The sequence below is a fragment of the Kryptolebias marmoratus genome, linkage group LG13, assembly GCF_001649575.2.
Source record: "Kryptolebias marmoratus isolate JLee-2015 linkage group LG13, ASM164957v2, whole genome shotgun sequence".
In the NCBI taxonomy this organism is placed as follows: domain Eukaryota; kingdom Metazoa; phylum Chordata; class Actinopteri; order Cyprinodontiformes; family Rivulidae; genus Kryptolebias; species Kryptolebias marmoratus.
The window spans coordinates 20,950,493-20,972,238 of record NC_051442.1 but is presented as its reverse complement, the minus strand read 5'-3'; the positions used below and the strand labels follow the sequence as shown (position 1 = coordinate 20,972,238).

The 21,746-nt window shown below is 38.2% G+C and overlaps 1 non-coding gene and 1 pseudogene across 1 annotated transcript; both read right to left on the bottom strand.

The window, feature by feature from the left end:
* The window catches only part of LOC108246182, a 45,484-nt pseudogene extending 38,687 nt beyond the window's left edge, over positions 1-6,797 (bottom strand).
* Positions 6,798-21,564: 14,767 nt separating this feature from the next.
* On the bottom strand, positions 21,565-21,637 carry trnam-cau. The gene has a single exon. It is a non-coding gene; the product is annotated as a tRNA-Met (tRNA).
* Positions 21,638-21,746: the final 109 nt, after the last annotated feature.

Here is a 21,746-nt window from a genome sequence, read left to right as displayed (position 1 = left end):
CCACGTTCTTAGACCTGCTCATCACTTAGAGTGATAGTTGGCTATAATTAAGGCTGTGCTTTTGGTAATTGCCAACAGTCAACAGTCAAGCCTCCCTTGCAACCTATAATCTAGCAATCCTAAAAGAAACCCAATACAGAAAACTACAGAATGTTCCTTTATTTAGATAAGCCACTGGTTTACTTTTTGAAGAAAAAGGGGGGGGGGGGAATTGTAAATCATAAGTCTGACACACAGTTAAATTTGTTGCTCACCCATTATTTCTCAGTGACTGTTGTCACCTATATGTTCATGGAAAGATCCTGTCTGTGATGTAAATGTCTCAGTCATAAAACTGCTCAAACTCAACAGGAGGATAGGAAAAAAAGACTATCCTTGTTGCTAAAGCAATGTGTGCACGTTCAATTATAATGACCTTAATTCTTTGTTTCTGTTGATTTAACGTGGAGCACAACAATTTTCATTCTGCCCATAATGACTTAATGGCAACAGCCATTACTGAAAGTAATTTAATGTTGCATGACTCAGATGAGCTCTCTTCTAAAATATTTACAGCATTACCAAGTTTTCAAAAGTCACATACACTGCTAACCCCTTCTTAGTCAAAAAGAGGATTTATGGAGAGACATGACAGAAATTCTCATTAGAAAACAAATATTCGAAAAAACATGATCAATTAGAATGAATGCTTGTGCCTCCTAAAATATGAACTAAGCAGTCATTGCAGCAGAAAACTGAATAGGTACAGAAATTCATATGTGTGTACATGTAAAACAAAGCTGCCCTCCACAGACCAAGCTGAAATTATGTCTCCTCGATTTTCCTGTGTGATTTTATTGTTTTCGTGGACTGTATTGTAAGCAACCACCCACAACTCCCTCTCTCAGAGCAGCTGGATAAAACACACTTGATGATGTGCCAAGTCTGTCTTTTTTCTCCTTTACGGCCGAGTTGCAGCAGTTCATCTTTCTCCATTAACCAACTCCGAACCATGTACAATAATCTCCCGCCGTCTCAGCAGGATGAAAACACAGAGAGAGGACACAGGGCACCAGTTCCTCATGTCAGGAAACAGGAAAGCTGCCACTTCTGCTCTGTTTCATTGATGGAAAGGTTTAACATAACTCGACAGCCCCTCTGCTGGTAGTTCTGAATCACTGTCAAAGGATAACGTTCACTGCTTCCCGCCACCTACAAAGGATGTGTGCCACTAATATGGGAAGTGTGGTCACATGTCACATACTGCTAACAAGACAAAGCTCACTGCTACGAGCTTTTCATCACAGTTTCTCAAATTTAAACAGAAACATTGTATTTAAGCGTGCTTAGTTAAACAAATTCACCACCACGTTAGTGAAAAAAGTTTAAATAAATAATTACAGTATGTGAAGGGAAAGAGACATTTGTTTCCTACAAGATATTAAATTATTTTAACAAACCAGGAACAGGACCAACAGTGACAGCTGGAAATGTAGGAGAACATATGAGATGAGGCCATTTGTAAGATCATGAGAAAAAAGCTGTGCAGTTAAACTTAATGACTATAATTCACGCCTTTCCAGATCTTCACAAACCACAAAAATTAAGACCTGCTAATGTAATGCTTTTTGTTGTTGTTGTTTTTCTACAGTTTTGAATTTTACTGTTTTCTTCATCTGTCTTAGTAAATCTGCAGAAGGCTGAGACATGTTGTGAAAATTCAAGCATTTATTTTATTTTTTTTTAGAAAAGAGGCATCATATAAATCTTAAGTTAAAGCCTTCAAGTATATAACACATATCAATGTGTTATATATATATATATATATCACATGTATGACATCTAGATAACAGTTTAACATTAACTCTAAAATGCATTTTACACAGAGGGTTTTGATTTTTGATATATTCAGACCACTGGCACCCTCTACTGATGTAATTAATTAGGCCAGTTACAAGCATCTTGAGGTCAATTTGAAATTATAGTTACATTACATTACATTACATTTTAGCTCTAAAAAACACCTACATGTTTAACTCCCCGCAGTTAAGTATTTTTTCAAAATGCAAATGGCATGTGTTAAAGTAATAGGTTTGAGGGGACATCTTGGCATGTGGTCTGAACCTGTTTGACCTAATTACATCTAGTCCTAGTTACTAAAAACAGAGCAACCAGCCTGCTGGCCCTCTCTTGGTGTTCACTTATCACTTTAAATCTTTAACTCTTTTACCTTTACCAAGAAAGACCATGTCAGAATTCAAAAATGTACAAATTCACACAGGAACTAATCTTTGTCTGCTAAGGAAGAAGCTGATATAAGATTAAACATGATTTCTTCCACAAATAGAGCTAGGCCAACACCCAAAGGGCTGGCATCAAGAAGTTCAGGTTTTTCTTTCTGCGTAAAACTGCATAATTTATAGAAATTTTGTGGTCAACTAATATGAGGGTTTCGAAGGCCAAAGGTTTTTCTTGATTAAAAAAGGTAGATAAATCTTGTGTTGTTGTTGTTGCTAGGCATTTTAAATACACAATTAAATAAAAAATACAGGCAAATACATCAAAGATAATGTAAGATTTGATGAACTTTGTAAAACTTAGTTGACATTATTTAATGTAAAATTTTTCTTAACTACTTAAATAAACTAAAAACATTAATTGAACGAATGTATACAAGTAATCTAAAAATTTTGAGCAATTGATTTTTTGACATTAGCTAGCATTTTCCTGTAGTACTGAGCAAAAACTGAAGCAGTCCTGTTTTTTTTAACTGTTTGTGTATATTGTGGCTTGTACTGAATTGTTCTAAAACAAGTTTCTCTGCTTTCACACTCAGTGAAGTTAGATTTAAACCAGTCAAAAGTACCTTGATTTTTATTGAATACTGTTCAACACCTCACCAACTGTTCTTGTTCCAACATGAGCAGAACATTTTAACAATTATAAGCAAAGATTTATAGACACTGTTAGCAGCTAGTTCACCAGTGCACAACATTTCTTTCTATAAGGACATATTTAATAGTTACTGGTAGCAAAAGGTCACACATTTAAAAGAAACATAGGTACAGCATGCTATCTACATCAGTTATAAACAGCATCACATATCTGCAAAAATGGACACTAAGAGGACTGCTTTCTTTTGCATGACATTAAAGTTATATTTGTTGCATTTTTAACATTGTTTATTTATTTATTTAAGCTGCTTCCATCTGCAGGGGGTGCCAAAGCAGGCAAATTCACATTGAAGATTTGGCAGTTGTTTAAACCAGATATTCTTCCTGATGCAACCTGGGCTCAAACACGCAGTCTCAAGATTATGAGACAACAGAACTGACCACCAAGCTACTGCAACTCTTTTCTTTTTTATTATTGAATGCTATGTATAAATATTATTTCAGGCAGATATGTTGGAAGTCCTTTTTAGGGCTTTTTCTTTAACATAGTTGCACGCTCTGTGAAAATGCAACAATATTCTCTTAGCCTATTAAACCTGGTGCCTGTGAACTGACCACTGTGACCGGTAATTTGATTATAAACTTAATGCAAAGGGAAAAAATTGCACAAAAAATGATGGCAAAGAATAAAAATTTGGCAAAGGAATGTTCCGGACCAATTTTAATCAAAAAGCAGTCTCTTTAGTAAACTAGTAAAGCACCAGTTTAGACGTTGTTTTTCAGCTTTTCTCAAGAATCATTACTAAAGTCCTGTTTTTTTAAAAATTAGTTCAAGTTTTTCTGTTCTTTTTTTGTATGGGGATGTCAAGGGCTGGATTGAGATGGCTCAAGGCTTACTTTCTTTGGCCGTTGGTCTATATTTTGCTCATGTGTGCTAGTTATAAGTTGACATACCAATGGATCTCCATGACATAACAGATGTGGTAAAAGTTTTTTGAGATGATTTTTTTGGGTGTGGGATTTGAAACATCCACAGAAAAATTTGAACAATGCTAGTTACTGTAGTTATGTAGGCTTTCAACAGCTATTCCAAATGATGAACCAGATAAATGTTTTAAACATGAAATACTTGTCAAACAGGAGCAGTGGCTGAGAAAAGGATGTCACAGAAACCTTAACTGAGTCCTGAAACGTGTAGCTGATTGAAGGCTTGAGATGACAAACATTACAACTAAATAAATAATGTTGGCCACAAAAAACACAAAAGTAAAATATTTTTTTAAACATAAAAATTGAAATTTGTAGGTCATGTCACGCCCAACACCTACTGATGTGTCTGTAGAAGAGGGAGTGGTAACATTGTTTCACAGCAGCCACACTCAGTACATTTCCATGCAGTTAGATTGGGTAACAATCATAGTGTGAATAGGGCAATTTACAAAGCTGCTGTTGCTGCCCAAGTACAAAAGCATGGGAGAAGAATTTTTTATTGACCACAGAAACTCTGCAAATATAGTTGGCAATACGCTCCCTTTAAGCCAGGGATGTCAAACTCCAGGCCTCAAGAGCCACTGTCCTGGAAGTTTTAGGTTTTTCTGCTTCAACACAACTAATTCAAATGGTTTAATTACCTCCTCACCAAAACAACAAGTTCTCCAGAAGCATGTCCACAAGTCATTAATTTAAAGCAGGTGTTTTAAAGCAAGAACACATCTAAAACATGCAGGTGAGTGGCCTCCGAGGAACGGAGTTTGACACCTGTGCTTTAAGCTACCTGTGGGTCTTCTGTGGTTGACCTGTTATGTCACAAACCAAAACAAGTCAAAAACAGTTTGGCTGGTGGAAAATCATTACCATGCTGAGCTGTAGAAAGGAAAGCTTTACAGCTCTGTGCATTTTATAAGTGGTGTCAACTTTTAGGTTTTGCCTGTTTTAGATTTTTCTCTTTTCCTGTGTATCAGCTTCTCCAGTTACCTCTAGGTCCAAAGCCTGCAACAGGAATCTGTAACTGTGAAGAGTGCTTCAGACAATTTAGTGCCTTTAAATATTTATATACAGAAAAATATTCCGCTTTCAAACAAGTTATAAAGATGTGTTTGTCTTACTTTAAGTAATGCAAATGAGCAATATTTAAGGCCGACAAAATGATTTACAAGTATTTTAAATGTCTGGTTTTGGTCAAACTTAAGAAATTGGTTTATTCTAATATGTAAATGTAATGACTGACAAGGCTGCTGGTCTGCACTTTTTACATGTCAAGTTTTTGAATCAGTTTGCTAATTCTCATTGCCACAATAAAAAATCAGTAACCGACTAGATGATTCAGCAAGATGACCGAGTGATTTTTATGCAAGATATTTATTTGTAGGAAAATACCCACTTTTCAGATCTACTACATAAACAAAATAATTTAAAACATCATATTATTAGAATACGCCCTAAAACAGCTGGCTCAGTATCAGTTTTTCAAAAGCAATATCTGTCAATCTCTAAATGAACTGCACAGCAGCAGCTTCAGCAAAGAGCATCAAGTTCTGACATGAACTCAGTGACACCGCAACCTGCAGTAGCAAACACTCTCGCTAGATGGTGCCAAACTGCTTCAATACCTTTCAGAGAAATTAGTTGGGTCTCTAAGGGAGATTAGAAAACTCTCAAATTACCTTTAAGAGAGTCACAGCTTGGCTTTTAAAAACAGCAGAATGAGGGACAAGCATTTCAAAGTTTCCAGTTCAGCTCCACTGGCCAGGGACACCAGAGTGTGACTGTAGACTCCCTGTTGACAGATGGACTGGGAGCAAGGAAGACAAGCAGATGTTTGGGGACCAGCAGATGTTTTGGTATTAGAAGTACAGACCTAACAGCCCCTCTACATCCCCGGGCTAAGACACAGAAACTGAAGGAAGTGGAGAAAAACAAGGAAAAGGGAGGGGATAAGTAAAAATGGGAATGCAAGTGGAGAATAGACATAATAAGGAAAACAAGAAAAGGGAGGGAGTTTCAGAGAAAGAGAGAGTGAGCAAAACACTGTGGAGAAGGAGAATGGGGGGAGAGAAAGAAGAAAGAACTCTGATAGGGGAGGGAGAGTGGTTTTATCCTCATGTGCACTCAGTGAGAGGGGTCAGTGAGTGCAATTGTTCTTCGTCAGCCTGTCAAAACAGCGTGGCTACCATAATGCCTATTCATCTACACACTACTCTAAATTGCAAGTGCACGCAAATGCATACTATATGCAAATGTATACAACCTCTCTAGAAACGTTTGCTCTTATCAAATCCTTAGCAACAACACAACAACAACAACATAAACAGTCCCTTTACAGACCTGCGTCACTGCACCACCATCATCCGCTGTGTTTGGGTTTGAGCTGCGTCATAAACACGCACAGGAAAGTGAACATCTGTTGTATTAAAGGGGTAGGCAACTTGTTCTGAAGAAAATCTGTCTTACCAGGTAAAGGAGGAAGGTATGCAGGCCAGTGCCAAGGCCAACAGAGGAGAGGATCCCCAGGCCAACCCAATAGGCGCACCACAGTGTCTTCTTTTCCATGTAGCACACGTACTGCAGAGGCCAGGAAGAGGGACAGTCAACCACATGGCAGAGACACATGCATAGAGCGTGAGGAAAGGAAAGGAAGGGGGGGCAGAGTGTGATGAAGGGAGGGACAGGCACTGAGCAAGAGAAGGTACAAGAGTGAAAATGTGAAAAACAGAGGGCACTTTAAAGGGTGGGAGAGGGCAAGTGAGTGGTAGAGAAAAGAAGGAAGAGAGAAAGAGAAACCTTTGGAGGCTGAACTTGTTGTTGAGTTTAGAGCTCACAGCCGTAGGGTAGGAGTGTTCAGCACACAGAGAAGAACAGCACTATTATTCTTTTTGGTGGCAACCAGCTCTTACACAACAAGTAAAGTAAAGCAAGCCAAGATCTATCTATCTCCTTTCTCTCTACTGCTCAGCTACTATCATTCCATCACTCTGTTTTTACACCTCGTTCCTTCAGCCAAGGCAGGTTGTTTTCAGGAGAAGGCATCAAGGGCCTGGATTACTGGAAGTAAGGAGGGGAATTATACGGGTAAAGAGAAGGTGGGTGGGGGTGGAGGCAAGAGGAGGGGGAACTAAAGGAGGGGGTTTACCAAGGACTCAATTTCCCAGGAAACTCAGCAAAACAAAAACAACACATACTCATTTTTCTTTTTGCTGGGAAGTGAGGGGCAAGTCATGAGCAATTGTTACGTGCAGTTACTGAGAAATGATTACATAAGTCCTCGGTCTCTGTATATAACACAGAAACCGATTTTAGGTAATTGATGTTAAAATACTACAATCAAAACAGAGAATGCTGGGGGAGACACAGTGAAGAGGTAATCAGATTTATAGAAGAATCTAAAAGGGTTTTTTTTAAGTTATTGTGATGTAAACACCTTCATACAAGCACACTTTTAGAGACTAAGTTAAACCAATCATACTCTCCTATACTATCTGAGATAATTCTTAATAATAATAATAATAATAATAATAATAATAATAATAATAATAATAATAATAATAATAATGTCATTTTGTGTGATTTAAAAAATGTAATTGATTGCTCATTTAAACCACTTGGTTGTATGTCCTTCCACAGCTGAATTAAATATATGGATGGAACAAGTCAGGGATAAATGCCAGTTTATCTCCCGAGCCACAGCTGGACCATAAAACATTATATTCAGTGTTCTAGAGTTTTGTTTTTTTAAAGCACCATCCACCACAGAAACAAATTAGACACAGACACTTCAACTTGCAGCATATCACTTTTGCAATGCCAACCTAATAAAGTGGATAAACCAAATAAATTCACTGACCCCTCATGACATTTACTGTAATCTTATATGCAAGTGGTAGAGTGTAAAATCACCTCATGGTGTGGTCCCTCAATACGGTAGGCAATAGAGAGAAGGATAAGCAGGATCAGCAGGCTAAACACAATCTGTCTTTGCTGCAAAAGCCTGGATAAAAGACAAGAAGAGAATCAAGGCAGAAAGAAAATGACATGAAGGGACAGAAGGAAAGCGAACAACAAGAAAACAGTGGTTAGGAGGGGAAATGTGAGTAGGCTGTTAGACTTTTTATTTTAACCAAAAAAGATGGAATGCTCCCTTCAAGTCGGGGGTGAGTCTTTGTCTCAAGCTGAGGAGTTCAAGTATTTGGGTGTCTTAGTCACAAGCAATGGTAAAATGGAGGAAGAGATGGGTAGACAGATCGGGGCCTCAGCCACATTAATGAGGGCGTTGGTCCAGTCTGTTGTGAAGAAAGAGCTGAGCCAAAACGCAAAGCTCTCAATTTACTGGTCTGTCTACGTTCCAATGGTTCTATGGTCAAAATGGATAGATCATGACTGAAAGACCGAGATAGTGGATCTAAGTGGTTGACATGAGCTTCCTCCATTGGGTGGTTGGGGATCTGCCTTAAAGATGAGGTGAAAAGTTCTGTCAGGCTGGGGAGAGCTCAGAGAAGAGCTCCCACTCCTCCACAGTGAACAATGAGGTGGTTTGGGCATCCAATTAGGAAGCCCTCTGGGCATTCTAATCCTTCCCACTGGAAGGGGACCCTGGGGCAGCGCTACCGAAACTTGGCGTCATTTGTGGAGACAATGGAAGAGCTATGGATAATGTTGGCCCTGTGTTGTTGGTGTTTTTAAACTTATAGGGATTCTCCTGAGACTTCAGGAAGAGAGGCGCAGTGGAAGAAATGCTTTGGATGCCGCGATTGTTGCACGGAGTAGGACAGCTGTTATCCGCCGGAGATTTCAGGCTTTACAGCGCCTTCAGCTGGGGGACAGACGGCATAAACGTTGCAGGGTAAGCTAATGCTGTTGTTTATAGTTTTCTTTGCTCTTCTTACGCTTCAATCTGACCACACCCATGACCAATGAGTGAACAGGAGCTAAGCTTGCGTCACCCACGAAAGCAGGGCCGGCCCGCTGGCCCTACTCCAAAGCAGGGACCAAAAAAGAGGGGACCGGCCTAGAAAAAATGCAGGTGGAAACGTGCGCAAAGCAAGCTGAGTAGAGTGGAGCCGGGACCTTTAGAGCTGGTGGAAAAGGGGCATTACATAGCTGTTGCCTATCTTGTCTGTAGTCTCCAAGCATGAGCAAATCTTTTAAGGAAACATTAGCTAGCTAGCTGTTGGTGAGAAGTTTCAAGATGGCTTTAATGTAAAAACAAAAAAAACCAACAACATTGTTTTTAATTTTCATAAACTGAACTGAAGAGATTCAAATGAGTTCAAGGTTTATGTAATCGCTCAGAGGCATGCTTGTCTTTAAGTTAAGGGTTCAAAAAATAAAATGTCATCCTTATATCATATCAAATTCTGCACACAGTGGAAACAAATAACTCTGCATTTTGCAGTTCAGATGTTTCACTCTATTATAGTTGGAGACTACTATGTGCAGTCAATTTTGCCCCACCTTCCTAATTTTGTTAATGAGTCACTTTATTGAAAGAGTCATATTAGCATTAGTGCTTGTGCACAAAAGCAGTGAAGCTAGGGCTGAACTCAACAATACAATGTTATGTAACAACTTACGCAGTAGAGCAAAACATCGACTTTAGTCTGTTTTTAGATTATTTTAATGTAGCAAATCAGCTACCTGATAACAACAAAATACTTTAATAAATAAATATCTTTTGTTTGTGTCCAAAGACGGCCCATAAACTGAATTTGATCTCCCCCACTCCACCCCATATGTATAAATAACACAATAATGCCTTACCATAGCTTACTAGTATGCTGAAAAATAATACAAAAAGATGTGATGCATTTCATAAATTGACTAAAACTGTTTGTTGCATCACAATCAAATCAGTTAATTTAAATGCTTTATTAGCTTTAGTGTTTAGGGAAACTTTGTAGAAGCTTCCAGAGCTCAGAAATTTAAACTGGCTGAACAAAAGAAGGACATTATCTCTCAGGATATTCTTGACTTGTGTCCTTGCTCCTGAAAAAATGGGAAATATTTTAGGACCTTACCAGTAATTTTATTCTCCTGTCAGCATTGTTTATAATAGTTTTTCATTATTTTTACAAGGTAAAAAGAATATAACATGAAGAAAAATTGAAAAAAAAAAGAAATTATACTAAATGTGACATCAAACTAGCAACATGTTATACTACTCAGAAGAAAATACATCAACATAAAGATAGACAAAGGGATTCCATTAACTTCCATTGTCCAAAACTTAAGCCAAAATGTATTTTTGGTGCTGAAATATTATATTTTGGAACCAGAATCTGTGCACTCGGGACATGGGGCTGTATTGTCAATATGAAAGTCCCACCTACACTCTCACCAAACTCAATTTTTGCTGTCACAGCATCAATCACAGTGTAACATGACACTTTTTAAAGCCTCAAATAACTTACTGAAACTAAATGTATTTCAGAAATCATATATAAACATACGGCATAAGGTAAGAGTTATGTTAACCAACAAAAATCAACAAACAAAATAAATTATCTAAAGTGTTTTTTGTTTGTTGTTGTTTTTTAATCAGAAAAATGGCCCATTTGTTTACATGGAGGGTTGGGACATAAAAACTACTGCTGTCAGGCACTAGGAGTGCTCATTCCATGTGGCTTCAACTTCAGGACCTGTCACTAGTTAAAATATATGTGAATCAAAAACTCTCTATAGTACAACTAAGCATTGTTACTTTTGGGGGCCCCCTGCTGGTGTGGGGGGACTTTGCATTAAATTTCCATCCCAATCCATTCATTATGTCAATAACTTGTTTACATTTTAAGAACAACAAAACCACAGCAATGGGCAGTATGATGTATTGAGGCTTCTCTACTCATATGCTGTAGATTACAAACCACTTCTAAAACCAATCAAGATGAGCTTCACTGCACACTTGTAAACCATGTAACGCTCAGTTGTGTGCCAGACTAGCAGTTAGAACAGCACGTGTTTCGAGTGTAGCTGCTCCTCTCAGTCAGAACACTGCTCGTGGAGCTTGCGGCTCACCACATCCTCTTGTAGTTTTAGCGTAAACACGTTGTCCTGGCACACTTAACCACAAAGGGGCCCCAGAGAGTACACTCTGACCTTCTTCTGGGCCCTTTGTGTCAACAAAGATTATTAAGTGAGTTTAAGACATGTTGTGTAGTATGTGGAATGTGCAAATGTGGAATAAAGGCAAACAGATACTGTTGCTTTATAAGTAAGCTAACAATAGGTTTTCAGATAAAAATATCTTTTTCAATCTATGCTTTGGCAATTATGATGAATAAGTAAGAGTGTATGAGTTGATAGCACTGAGACAGTCAAGGTCAGCCAGTGTCGGATGTCTTTTTGGGTGAGTGAGAGTGCAAAGAGTATTCTTTATTGCCTTCATCATTTTCTCTATTTGCTTAAGAATATTTGCAATACCTATACCACTTTCATATTAAAAATGGCATGTATGCAAACTTTTCTTAGCTGTTATCAAGTCTACTGAGGCCTTAGCAAATCAAAGAGACTAAAAGACCCATTTACGTACTGCTTTTTCAGCCAATGAGATTTGAGTTTATAACTTAAAATTCTACAATTAACATTTTACAGATTTTTTTACATACTGAGTACAAATGTGAAATATTTAATGCTAAAAGTGTTTGTGACATCCTATGATAAAACTGTAGTTGAAATGGAAAACAGAAGAACTGCTTGTCTGAGTAAGAGTACAAATTTGTGGAAACAGGCTAGTATTTTGGAAAGAACTTGGTTCCCACCCTTATCCTCACCTCTGTATGCACCCTTTAAGGTTGATGAGCAGTTCCAGGAAGAAATAGTGGAGTGTGAGTAGAGGTTTTTTCCATAAAACAAGAGTTTCACACTCTTTCCTGTCTCTCTCCTTCCTCTCATCCACCTGAGGCTCTGCGTTTGATCACACAGAGACATACACGTGCAAATAAACATAAGAAATTAACATATTTGAATAGAAGTTGTTCAGATGCAAGACAAACTTTTTTTTTCTTTTTTGATAAAGATTTTTTTTGCACCAGTTGACAAATAGAATTATCTTTTATTTAATAAAACATAAAGTGTCCTTTAAAAGAAGTCCAAAACCATATGTTTCTATTTCTGTGACAGAAAAAAATACATTTGACAGCTTTAACCTTTCTAAACCATTGCCTTTTGCTCTAATTTTCATTGCATCCAGTTAACGTCAAATGTATGCTACACCCAGTCCTAATGAGTTCAATGTGTGTTTGATCTGTTGCTCAGCTGCATGCTACTGTTACCTGTCAGCTCTCCATTTTTCTGCTTTGTAACAAGTTGACGCATTTGAGGTAGCTCACTTTGGACCCCACACTTTGCCATTTTTTTCTCACCCAAAGGAAGTCCTGCTAAAACATGAGACATAACTTCAAATTCAGCATCACCAAACTGATACCAGTCCAAAACTAATACAGACTCACACGCACTCTGAAACCTCTTTCACACACCAACTGAGCAGCCAGTGTTTTCCTGCTGCTGTTTCCTACATGTTACGGGTAACCTGATCGGCCTTGTGCATGATTTAATGAGTGCTTTGAATGGCATATGGTGTTAATACTGAGAGCACAAGCAAGTCTCATCAGCTTTGTCTTCTGGAAATACATCCCCAATGGTTATTAACAATGTGCATTGTTTGAGAAATGAATATGACATAAATTAGAAGGGTGCAACGTGAAAGACAGTGCTATATTGCGAGAAAATATTTCAGACTTTTACAAAAATTTCCCAAGTTTATGCATAAAAAAAACTGAACAGAAATATATATCCATATTGACATAACTATGGATTTAAAAGTGAAAGAAAATACTACTTTTTGTTTTCTTTGGTGCATTTACTCAAGGTAGAGTGTCTCACTACAGAGCCTTTGGTCCCATAGGAATCTGTCAGTGAGGGGTGAGACGAGCGATTCTGACACTGAGGTATGCAGTTCACCATCTGGTGGAGTTGTCAGTCCCTCATGCAAAAACACACTTACACATTGAGCTTCATCCTGTGCCCTAAGGTTTAGGCCTCTGGCTCCTGTTTTCGTGTTCTTGCTCATGCTCAGAGGGTTTTGAAGCTAAAGACATGACAACATGCCAATATTACAACAAAGGACAGTGACTCTTTTACAAATTGCAGAAGTTTGGATGACACATTTTGAAAATTTGCTGTAAACTTAGATTTAAAACTTATTTAGTATGTTTGCAGTCAGATTTATGCAGGTTTTATGCAAAGAAAAACTAATATCACACAGTTCAGCTGTGGGACATTTAAAGAGCTCTTGGCATTCTATGGGAACCACAAACAAAAGCTTTTCATCAGATTTGAAACCTCAAGGACACACACAAACCCCACACATCAACAGTCGTTCTCAAGATACCCTGTAATTTGTTCTCTTGCACTGGGAAGAACAAAGCTTTGCACAACAGAATGCTTTAGTGACGCACGCTAATGGGAAATTAACTAGTTAGGAAACCCAGCAATTGAAACAGGTGCTAAATAGTGCAGTTTGTACAAAACATGCACCTCAGCTGCAAGTCCACTCTAAACAACAGCTAATTTAATCATCAATGGAATTCTGATGCATTCTTCACAACCATCTTTTAATAAACACTTGAATAATGCCACTTCTTCTTGTTGGAGACACAGTAGTGCAATCCAGCACTTGATTGCGCAATCCCCCTTCCAGAACAACCCAGAGCAGTTGAGTAACTCCAGTGCAAGGGACAATGAGAAACTCAACACACAGAACACACACACTCCAGGATGAGAAATTCAATAAGCTGTAATCAGCCCCCACATTTCAAACAGAGATAACCTCGAAGCACTGAAGAGAGATTAAAAGCTCACAGAGAGTAAAACAAAGCAGGGCAGTGTTTAAGAGATGCATCATGCAGAGAGTAAACTCACCGTTCAGCTAGTGTTTCATCCACAAGGAGCTCTGAGCTCAAATAAAACCCTGTGGTGGAGCCCCAGTGGCAATATAGGGCAACACTGTGTTCCCCATGAACTGCATCATAACTTGCAGGGTGTGGTGATAAAGGGGGCCAGCAACAAATAGAGTACTGATACAGGGGTTGGAGGAGGGAAAGAGGGGAGGCTGACAGAAAAAAAAGATACAAAAAGAGGGAGACATCTCATCATCTGCCCAGCAAAACCTCAAGAGAGCCAACCTAATTAAAGATCTATAAATAAGTGGATCACTTTCCTGGAGCACACTTCAAACACTCGTCAGACCTCGATGGGTTTCTCACTGAGAGCAAGTGAATGGCATGCGGGCAAAGAGAGCACAACTAGTTCTCAAAATGACCACAAGATATCAGTTTTTTCATACCATAACTGCAGAAGAGTTCATATGTACGGTTTCTTGAAAAAGTATTCACATCCCTTGAACTTTTCCACACTTTGTCATGTTACAACCACAAACTTCAAAGTACTTTACTGGGATTTGATCTCATCCATGCTATTGTAGCTCTAACTGTATGATTAGGGAGTATGTCCAGCTTGAAAGTAAACCTTTGCCCCAATCTAAAGTGTTTTGCAGTCTCTAAATGGTTTTCTTCCAGAATTGCCCTGCATAGCTGGCAGAGACATACCCCAAAACATTTGCAGCTGTAATTGCAACAAAAGGTGGTTGTACAAAGTATCGAGCCTGGTGGACTTAATACAAAAGCAGGGCACACTTTTCAGATTTTTATTTGTAAAAATGTCAAAAGCCATGTTTTATTTTCTTCCACTTCCGAATTATGCTCTACTTTGTGTGGGACTATCACATAAAATCCAAGTAAAATACTTAGAAGTTTGTGGTTTTAGAGTGACAAAGCATGGAAAAGTTCAAGGAGTAAAAAAAAGGTTTTTCAAGGCACTGTATATCAGCATATTCAATACGTTAGGGAACATTGTGTTCTCTAGCATGTTGGTTAAATCCTGATGGAAGTTGTGTTTAATCGAGCATGATTACAAGTCTTATTTTTTCTGAAATAAATTCTGCAATAAATTAGCTGCAGAAGGAGGAACATTTAAGAGGGCAAGGCCTCACATGTCAGTTGCAACACAGCTGTACAACATGCATGATGGGTTCAGCAGGAATTAATATTTCTAACTGTTTAAAACATAACACAGCTGATATCTGTGACAAGCATAGCCTCTGGTGGTTGTCTAGAAATTGTTACTGGAGAGGATCAGTTACGTCTTACTGCGACTTGACCTGTAATATAGCTGACGGGAAATTGTTGAGAGGTTTTTTTAGTTTCTGTAAGTGAGTTAGGCCAATTACAGACTGATATATATTTTTAAATCAGCAGGTTAAGAAGTTTTCAAATTTAATCCAGTATAGTCACCACTTATTTTAGTTTTTTTTTGTTTGTTTGTTTATATAAAGAGACAAAGAGAAAGCATTCTGTCTTAAACTGTTGTTTACAAGAACTAGACTGAAAATAAATTAAAGGGCTAACAATACAGCTTGTTGTAGAGAACTGTTGCTGATGATTACTTCAAAAAGCAGGTCTGACTTCTAAAACCTAAAGATAATGAAATGAGATACTGCTTGGGACTGAGTATCAACTTAAAGTCCGTTGTTTTTGGAAGAAATAACGTTTACAGTAGATTGCTGTGAGTTATGCATCGAAGAAGCTTTACTGAAAGCATCGGCACATTGTTGTAATACAGCTGAGTTGAGTTGCTAATAATGCCATCATGCTCTGCCTTTGAGTCTAGGTATTATGGCTGTACATTATTAAAACAACTTGCAATGTGTGATAATATTGTTTAACCCTTGGGGCACCTTTAAAATGACTTTACACTCTTTACCTTTGTGTCCCAAAATGGTACACTTTATAAAATTATTATAAAAATTCTATATCTTAATTTTTTTTCACTTTCACTGCATTAAATCTTTTCAACTGATTCACACCTATCCAGAGATATAAAGTTTTTATATTTTGTAAATCTTTTTTCTGTTTTGTTTTTTTTTTTGTCCAAAAATGCCTGATTTTTTGGAAGGAGAAAAGTCCACAATATGTAATATTTTCCATAAAAACCTCTGAATTAGAAAAGTTTTGATGTGGGTGTTTTAGCCTTGACCATGTTTAAAATTAATAACAACATTGATGTTTATGCATTTTTATTTAAAATGAAAGTTAAAACCAAAACTGACATTCTTTACCTGTGTGACCCAAAATGGTACATCTTATAAAACAGTAATAAAAAATCAAATTTAATTTTTTTTCACTTTCACTGCAATAAATCTTTTCAGTAACTTCAGACCTATCCAGAGATATAAAGATTTTGATATTTAAATTTTTTTTTCTGTTTTATTCCTGTTTTGTCCCAAAAAAAATCCTGATTTTTGAAGAAGAAAAACCCAAAACATGCAATATTTTCCAAAAATAAACTGCAAAGTGGAATATTTTTATGTGGGTGTTTCAGCAAAGACCAGGTCCAAAATAATAGCAACAGTGATTTTTATGCATTATTATTTTTGGAGCAATGAGAGCTTAAAGCAAAACCGACACTCTTTACCCTCAGGTCCCAAAACAGTACCTCTTATAAAACTTTAATAAAAATTGGAAGACAAAAGAAATTATTCGCTTTACAACAAAGAAACGTTTTATAACTTCAGACTAAACCATTTTTAAGGATTTTTTGCCATGCATTCATGGGTCAAAGCACACATTGCAGATTACAGTAAGGTGCAATCTGCATGCATGTGTAACACATCTGGCACACTGGTTCGACACTCTTATGGGTTGCGTGCAGAAGACACACTGTTTCTGCTTTCTGGAAGGTCCTGGCTGCAGTTCATCCTCCTCTTCCTGGACCTGTGGTTCCTTCTCTTGGACCTGGCCTTGGGCTAGTAGGACCATGACAGTCCAGACAATCCTCTGTATTGCCTTGTTGCTGAAAAGTGCTATATAAATAAATTTGACTTGACAATGTCTGGTACTCAAGACAGTAACATTTTTGCCTTTCTTTGGGACATAAGTAACAACAGTCCTGTTGCACGTGAATGCAAACACAGAAGAAAGCATCTCTTTGTGTTTGATGTTGAGCAGCTGTGGTGGGATGTTGTTGGGAGTATCCCAACAAGGGCCATCCTTCTCTTCTGCAACTTCTCAGCAAGTGGAAAAGATGTGACAAAATTGTCAGTTGTCAGTGTGCCCCTCAAGCTCATCAGTGAGTTGAAGCACAACCCGCATCCCTTTGTTTTGCTCTCTAGGTTCTGAACCAGACCTTCCTGTATACACTTGGAGCCTCCATATATATGAGGTCTGCACATCACAAAGAGCCCAAATCTTCAATCTATACTTTCCAGATTTGGAGGGCATATACTGTCTGAATGCACAGTGGCCCCTAAAAGGGACCAGCTGTTCATCAATGCATATGCACGAGGCCCAGTTAGATATTACCAATGTACTGATCAAAATGATAATTATTCTAAATCTTGGTTTAATTTGTATTGTATTTGCATTATAACTAAATTAAATACACTTACAGTTTAAAAGTAAAAATCCTGTCAAATAATCACAAGACATGAATATGACAAACATTTTTTTATATTGTAACCTGCCCATAACAATTATTTGAACAAATACAACGGTCAGTCAACAGACCACTCAGGCTTATCAACACAAAAATACATTTAACAACATAAACAATAACAAAAATAGACAATTCAATAAATAAAATTGTAGTCATAAAATAAATACATTCAAAATGTTTAATGTAAGTGTTTCAAATAAAAAAAACTGTAAAAATAAATTTGATAAAGTGCAAATGAAAATATAGGCTTTTTAAACTTTTGCATGGTAGAACCAGAAGCTGCTCTTCATAGTAGTGACAAAAAAAAACAGTAACATCAACAACAGCTTTTTGACAAGTTTAAAGTTTCTTTAAATTAAATACATTCAAAGTGTTTTAAATTAAATAAACTACAAAAATAAATTTAATAAAATGCAAATTAAAATATATCTGTATCTGCAAATGTATTTGATAAATCTTTTGAACTTATAAAATGTTGCATGGTAGAACCAGAAGCTGCTCTTCATATTAGTGACAAATAAACAACAACAGTAACATCAACAACAGCTTTTGACAAGTTTCAACTTTCATTTTCTGTTTACTTCTTAATGAGACACTTGGGCCTGCTTCTCAGACACGATCAGATCCAGTCTGGGAGGAATAGGGGAAAGGCTCACTCTTAGAGTAGCCTCCAGTGTTGCTTTGAGTCTGTTTCTGGCTTTGGTCTTGGTTGTGGCCACAATGGAGAACCCTGACTCACACAGGTATGTAGTTGTGAATGGAAGGAGTTGTTTCACAGCCCTCAGTGCCAAACATGGGTACTCCTTTGAGACAGAAATCCAGAAGGAACACAGGTCCAGTTTGCTCCATTGCAACTTTAAAGTGCTGTCAGTGGAAACTTCCAAAAGCTGGGATTCCAGATGTGAGGGCAAAGCAACATCATTTGCTGTGGGATCCACAGAAAATGGGTCCAAAATCCACATCTGTCCCTCCCTGGGATCTTCAGGAAAATATTCATCAAATTTCTGTGCCAGCTGTGAGAGGTGCTGGGAGACAGAGTCACTGATCTTCACCTGAGGGGAGTTTTCCAAAATGTCAGAAAGAAGTGGAAACATGTCCATTCTCTTTTCCTGGGCCCTTTTTGTCCACAAAGCAATTTTTTTCTTGAAAGCTTGAACTTTGTCTGCAACAAAAAAAATGTTGCTATTTCTTCCTTGAAGTGAGGTGTTCAGCTGATTTAGCAGTGAAAAAATATCACAGAGGTAGGCCAGTTTGGCTGTGAACTTTGGGTTGATAAAGTGATGAGCAAGATTTGATTTCTTTTCAGTAAGAAAAGAGAAGACCTCGTTCCTCAGCTCAAACAAACGTTTGAGGACCAGTCCTCTTGAGAGCCATTTCACCTCACTGTGATAGAGCAGCTGAAGATGATCTGCTTCTATGTCCTCACAAAGCTTGGCAAAACATCTGGAATTGACAGCATTATTTTTGATGTAGTTGATGGTTTTCACACTTACATCCATTACCTCCTGTAAGTCTGGTGACATCTTTTTTGCTGCCAGGCTTTCACGATGAAGAAAACAGTGGGTCCATTTAGCTTCTGGTGCACGATCAAGTATCTGCCTGATAACACCATTATGCCTGCCGGTCATTGACGCTGCGCCGTCACTGCACACACCCACACAGTTTTGCCAGTCCAGACCGTTTTCAGTGAAGTAGCTGTCTATGCAGCGAAAACATTCCTGAGCTGTAGCTCGTGTTGGGAGCTCTCCGCAAAACAGTATGTCTTCATGCAAACTACTGTCCCACCGATAGCGAACAAAAACCAGCAGCAGCGCAGCATTTGTGACATCAGTGGACTCATCTAGTTGCACAGAAAAAAACGGGCTACATTTTATCCTTTCCAGAAGCTGCTGCTGTATGTCTGAGGCCATATCCGCAATACGGTGACTCACGGTGTCATTTGAGAGTGGGATGGTCAGCAGCTTTTTAGCAGCAGTCTCACCGATCATCTCACGGACCATATCCACAGCGACAGGTAGAGCAAAGTCCTCCGCTATAGTAAAGGGTTGTTTACTTTGTGCCACGCGTCTGGCTACAAGATAGCTGGCTTTCAAAGCACACTTAGAGTTTAGAGTCAGTGACAAAACAGACCTTTTCTGCACCTGTAGACCATTTTCTTTCCTCTGGAAAAATTCCACTGTTTTCCCAACCAATGTTGGATGTTTGGTTTCAAGATGCCGTTTTAGTTTGGAAGGCTTCAATGCTTCGTTGGATAGCATTAGTCCACACTCCACACACTGAGCTCTTGGCTCTACCTCGTTTCCTCCATTCACAAAACCATATTTAATAAAGTCTGCGTTATATTTTCGTACAACTTTGGACTTTTTTGAAGGGTTGCCTTCATTTTTGCCTTCTACTTTTCGTTTAAAATAAGTTTCCATTCTCGGCGGGTAGCTAAGGTTCTTCTTCTATGAATTAAAAAGGTTGTTCAACATCTGAGTGGCGCACTACCGCTACTAGTGGTGAGAAAGTGTATTGCACCTTATTCAAACTCAATTCAGTCCCGTGGCCCTCTGCGGCCCAATGTTAAAAACCATTGTTCTTTTGAGGCCCTCAAGGTGGCGCTCGCGGCCCACAATTGGGCCGCGGCCCATGGGTTAAGAATCTCTGATCTAAACCACAAGCGTGAAACTTCATCCCTCAAAGGCCACTCTCCTGCATGTTTTAGATGTGTTCTTGCTTTAAAACACCTGCTTTAAATTAATGACTTGTGGACATGCTTCTGGAGAATTGTTGATTTGGTCAGGAGGTAGTTAAACCATTTGAATCAGGTGTGTTGGAGCAGAAAAACCTAAAACTTCCAGGATAGTGGGCCTTGAGCCCTGGAGTTTGACACCCCTGATCTAAACTGAGTGTAGCTATCAAGGCCAGTAAAAGTTCATTGGCTTGACCAAATAAATTATCAGCATTCAGAACATGAATACATGGTACTAGAAATATAATGGCCGATGATTTACTGCAGTGCAGGCAGTTCTTTGCAACACTGATATTGTGCTCACTGATCCTGCAATGACAATAAACTCTTAATATATTGTGTAGCCCTACTAAGAATATTAGCACAGTTACACAATCACAAATAATACTGAATGAAAAAACTGAACTCTATGCCCTGTTAGTTCTCAGGCAGTTAGCATCATGCAGCTGTCTCAGTTTACAGCAACAACTCAGTAGAGATTAAGCACCTTATCTGCACCACCATCTTACTTGTTCTGTCACCTACATGTTGTACTTCCTTGAGCCTATACATGCAGGTGTCACTGTATTCTTATGTGTAAACTTAGTGCAAGATCTGAATGAAAAAAACATTTATCTGTTTTTATATTTCTCTAAAATGTGAAACAAAAATGTTAATACCATTGTGATTCCATCAGTTTCTAGTTTTTTTTAACTACATTGTTTATAGGGTAAATTGTCCTTAGATGTGAGTGAGAGAGTGAATGGTTGTCTGTCTCGTTTGTCTGTATTTGGCCCTGTGATGGACTTGTGACCAGTCCAGGGTGTCTCCCACCTTTCACACAGTGACTGCTGGAGATAGGCATCAGCTCCCTGCACCCAAGAAAGGAGAAGGGGGAAAAAACAACAGATGGATGGATGTTTATATGGGAAATCTCTGCCACACATGTTACTCAACAGAGGGCAGCACAACCTCAAAGTTAAACTGAGACAGCTGACATTTGTTAAGGAAAAAAGGTTCAACATGGGAGGCTCAGAGGACAGTTTTATTGTGCCTTTATTGAATAGAAGAATATGAATAATGTAATATAATAATATTAAAGCTAAAAAACACAGAAACCTTGATAAAACTTTGTAAAGATGTAAAAATTAAATTTAGTGTTGTCTCACATTTGTTTATGGTAAAAAAAAAAACAGTAAAAAAAATCTTCAAGTAAAATTTAAAACCATTAAAATGACAAAAAATCAAAATGATTCTAGGATTGCTGTGAATATTAAATTAAAGACTTCAAAAAAGAAGACAAGAAAAAAACACTGTTTGAGATAGTAGGATACATAATCCATTGCAACAATACTGCTCTCAATGGGAGAGCATGGGCGCTTTTTGTCGTACAATGCCAGTAGCAATTCCACAAGTGCAGGTTGAAAAGAAGTCACATGCCCCGTGTGAGGGTCGAACTCACGACCTTCAGATTATGAGACTGACGCGCTGCCTACTGCGCCAACGAGGCTACGAAAACACACCTAATGCATTTGTCGTCCTGGCAGATACGTACAACAGAAACAATCCTTTAGTTGCATCCTGCATTTCAACGATTTCATCTCATCACTCGACTGCTT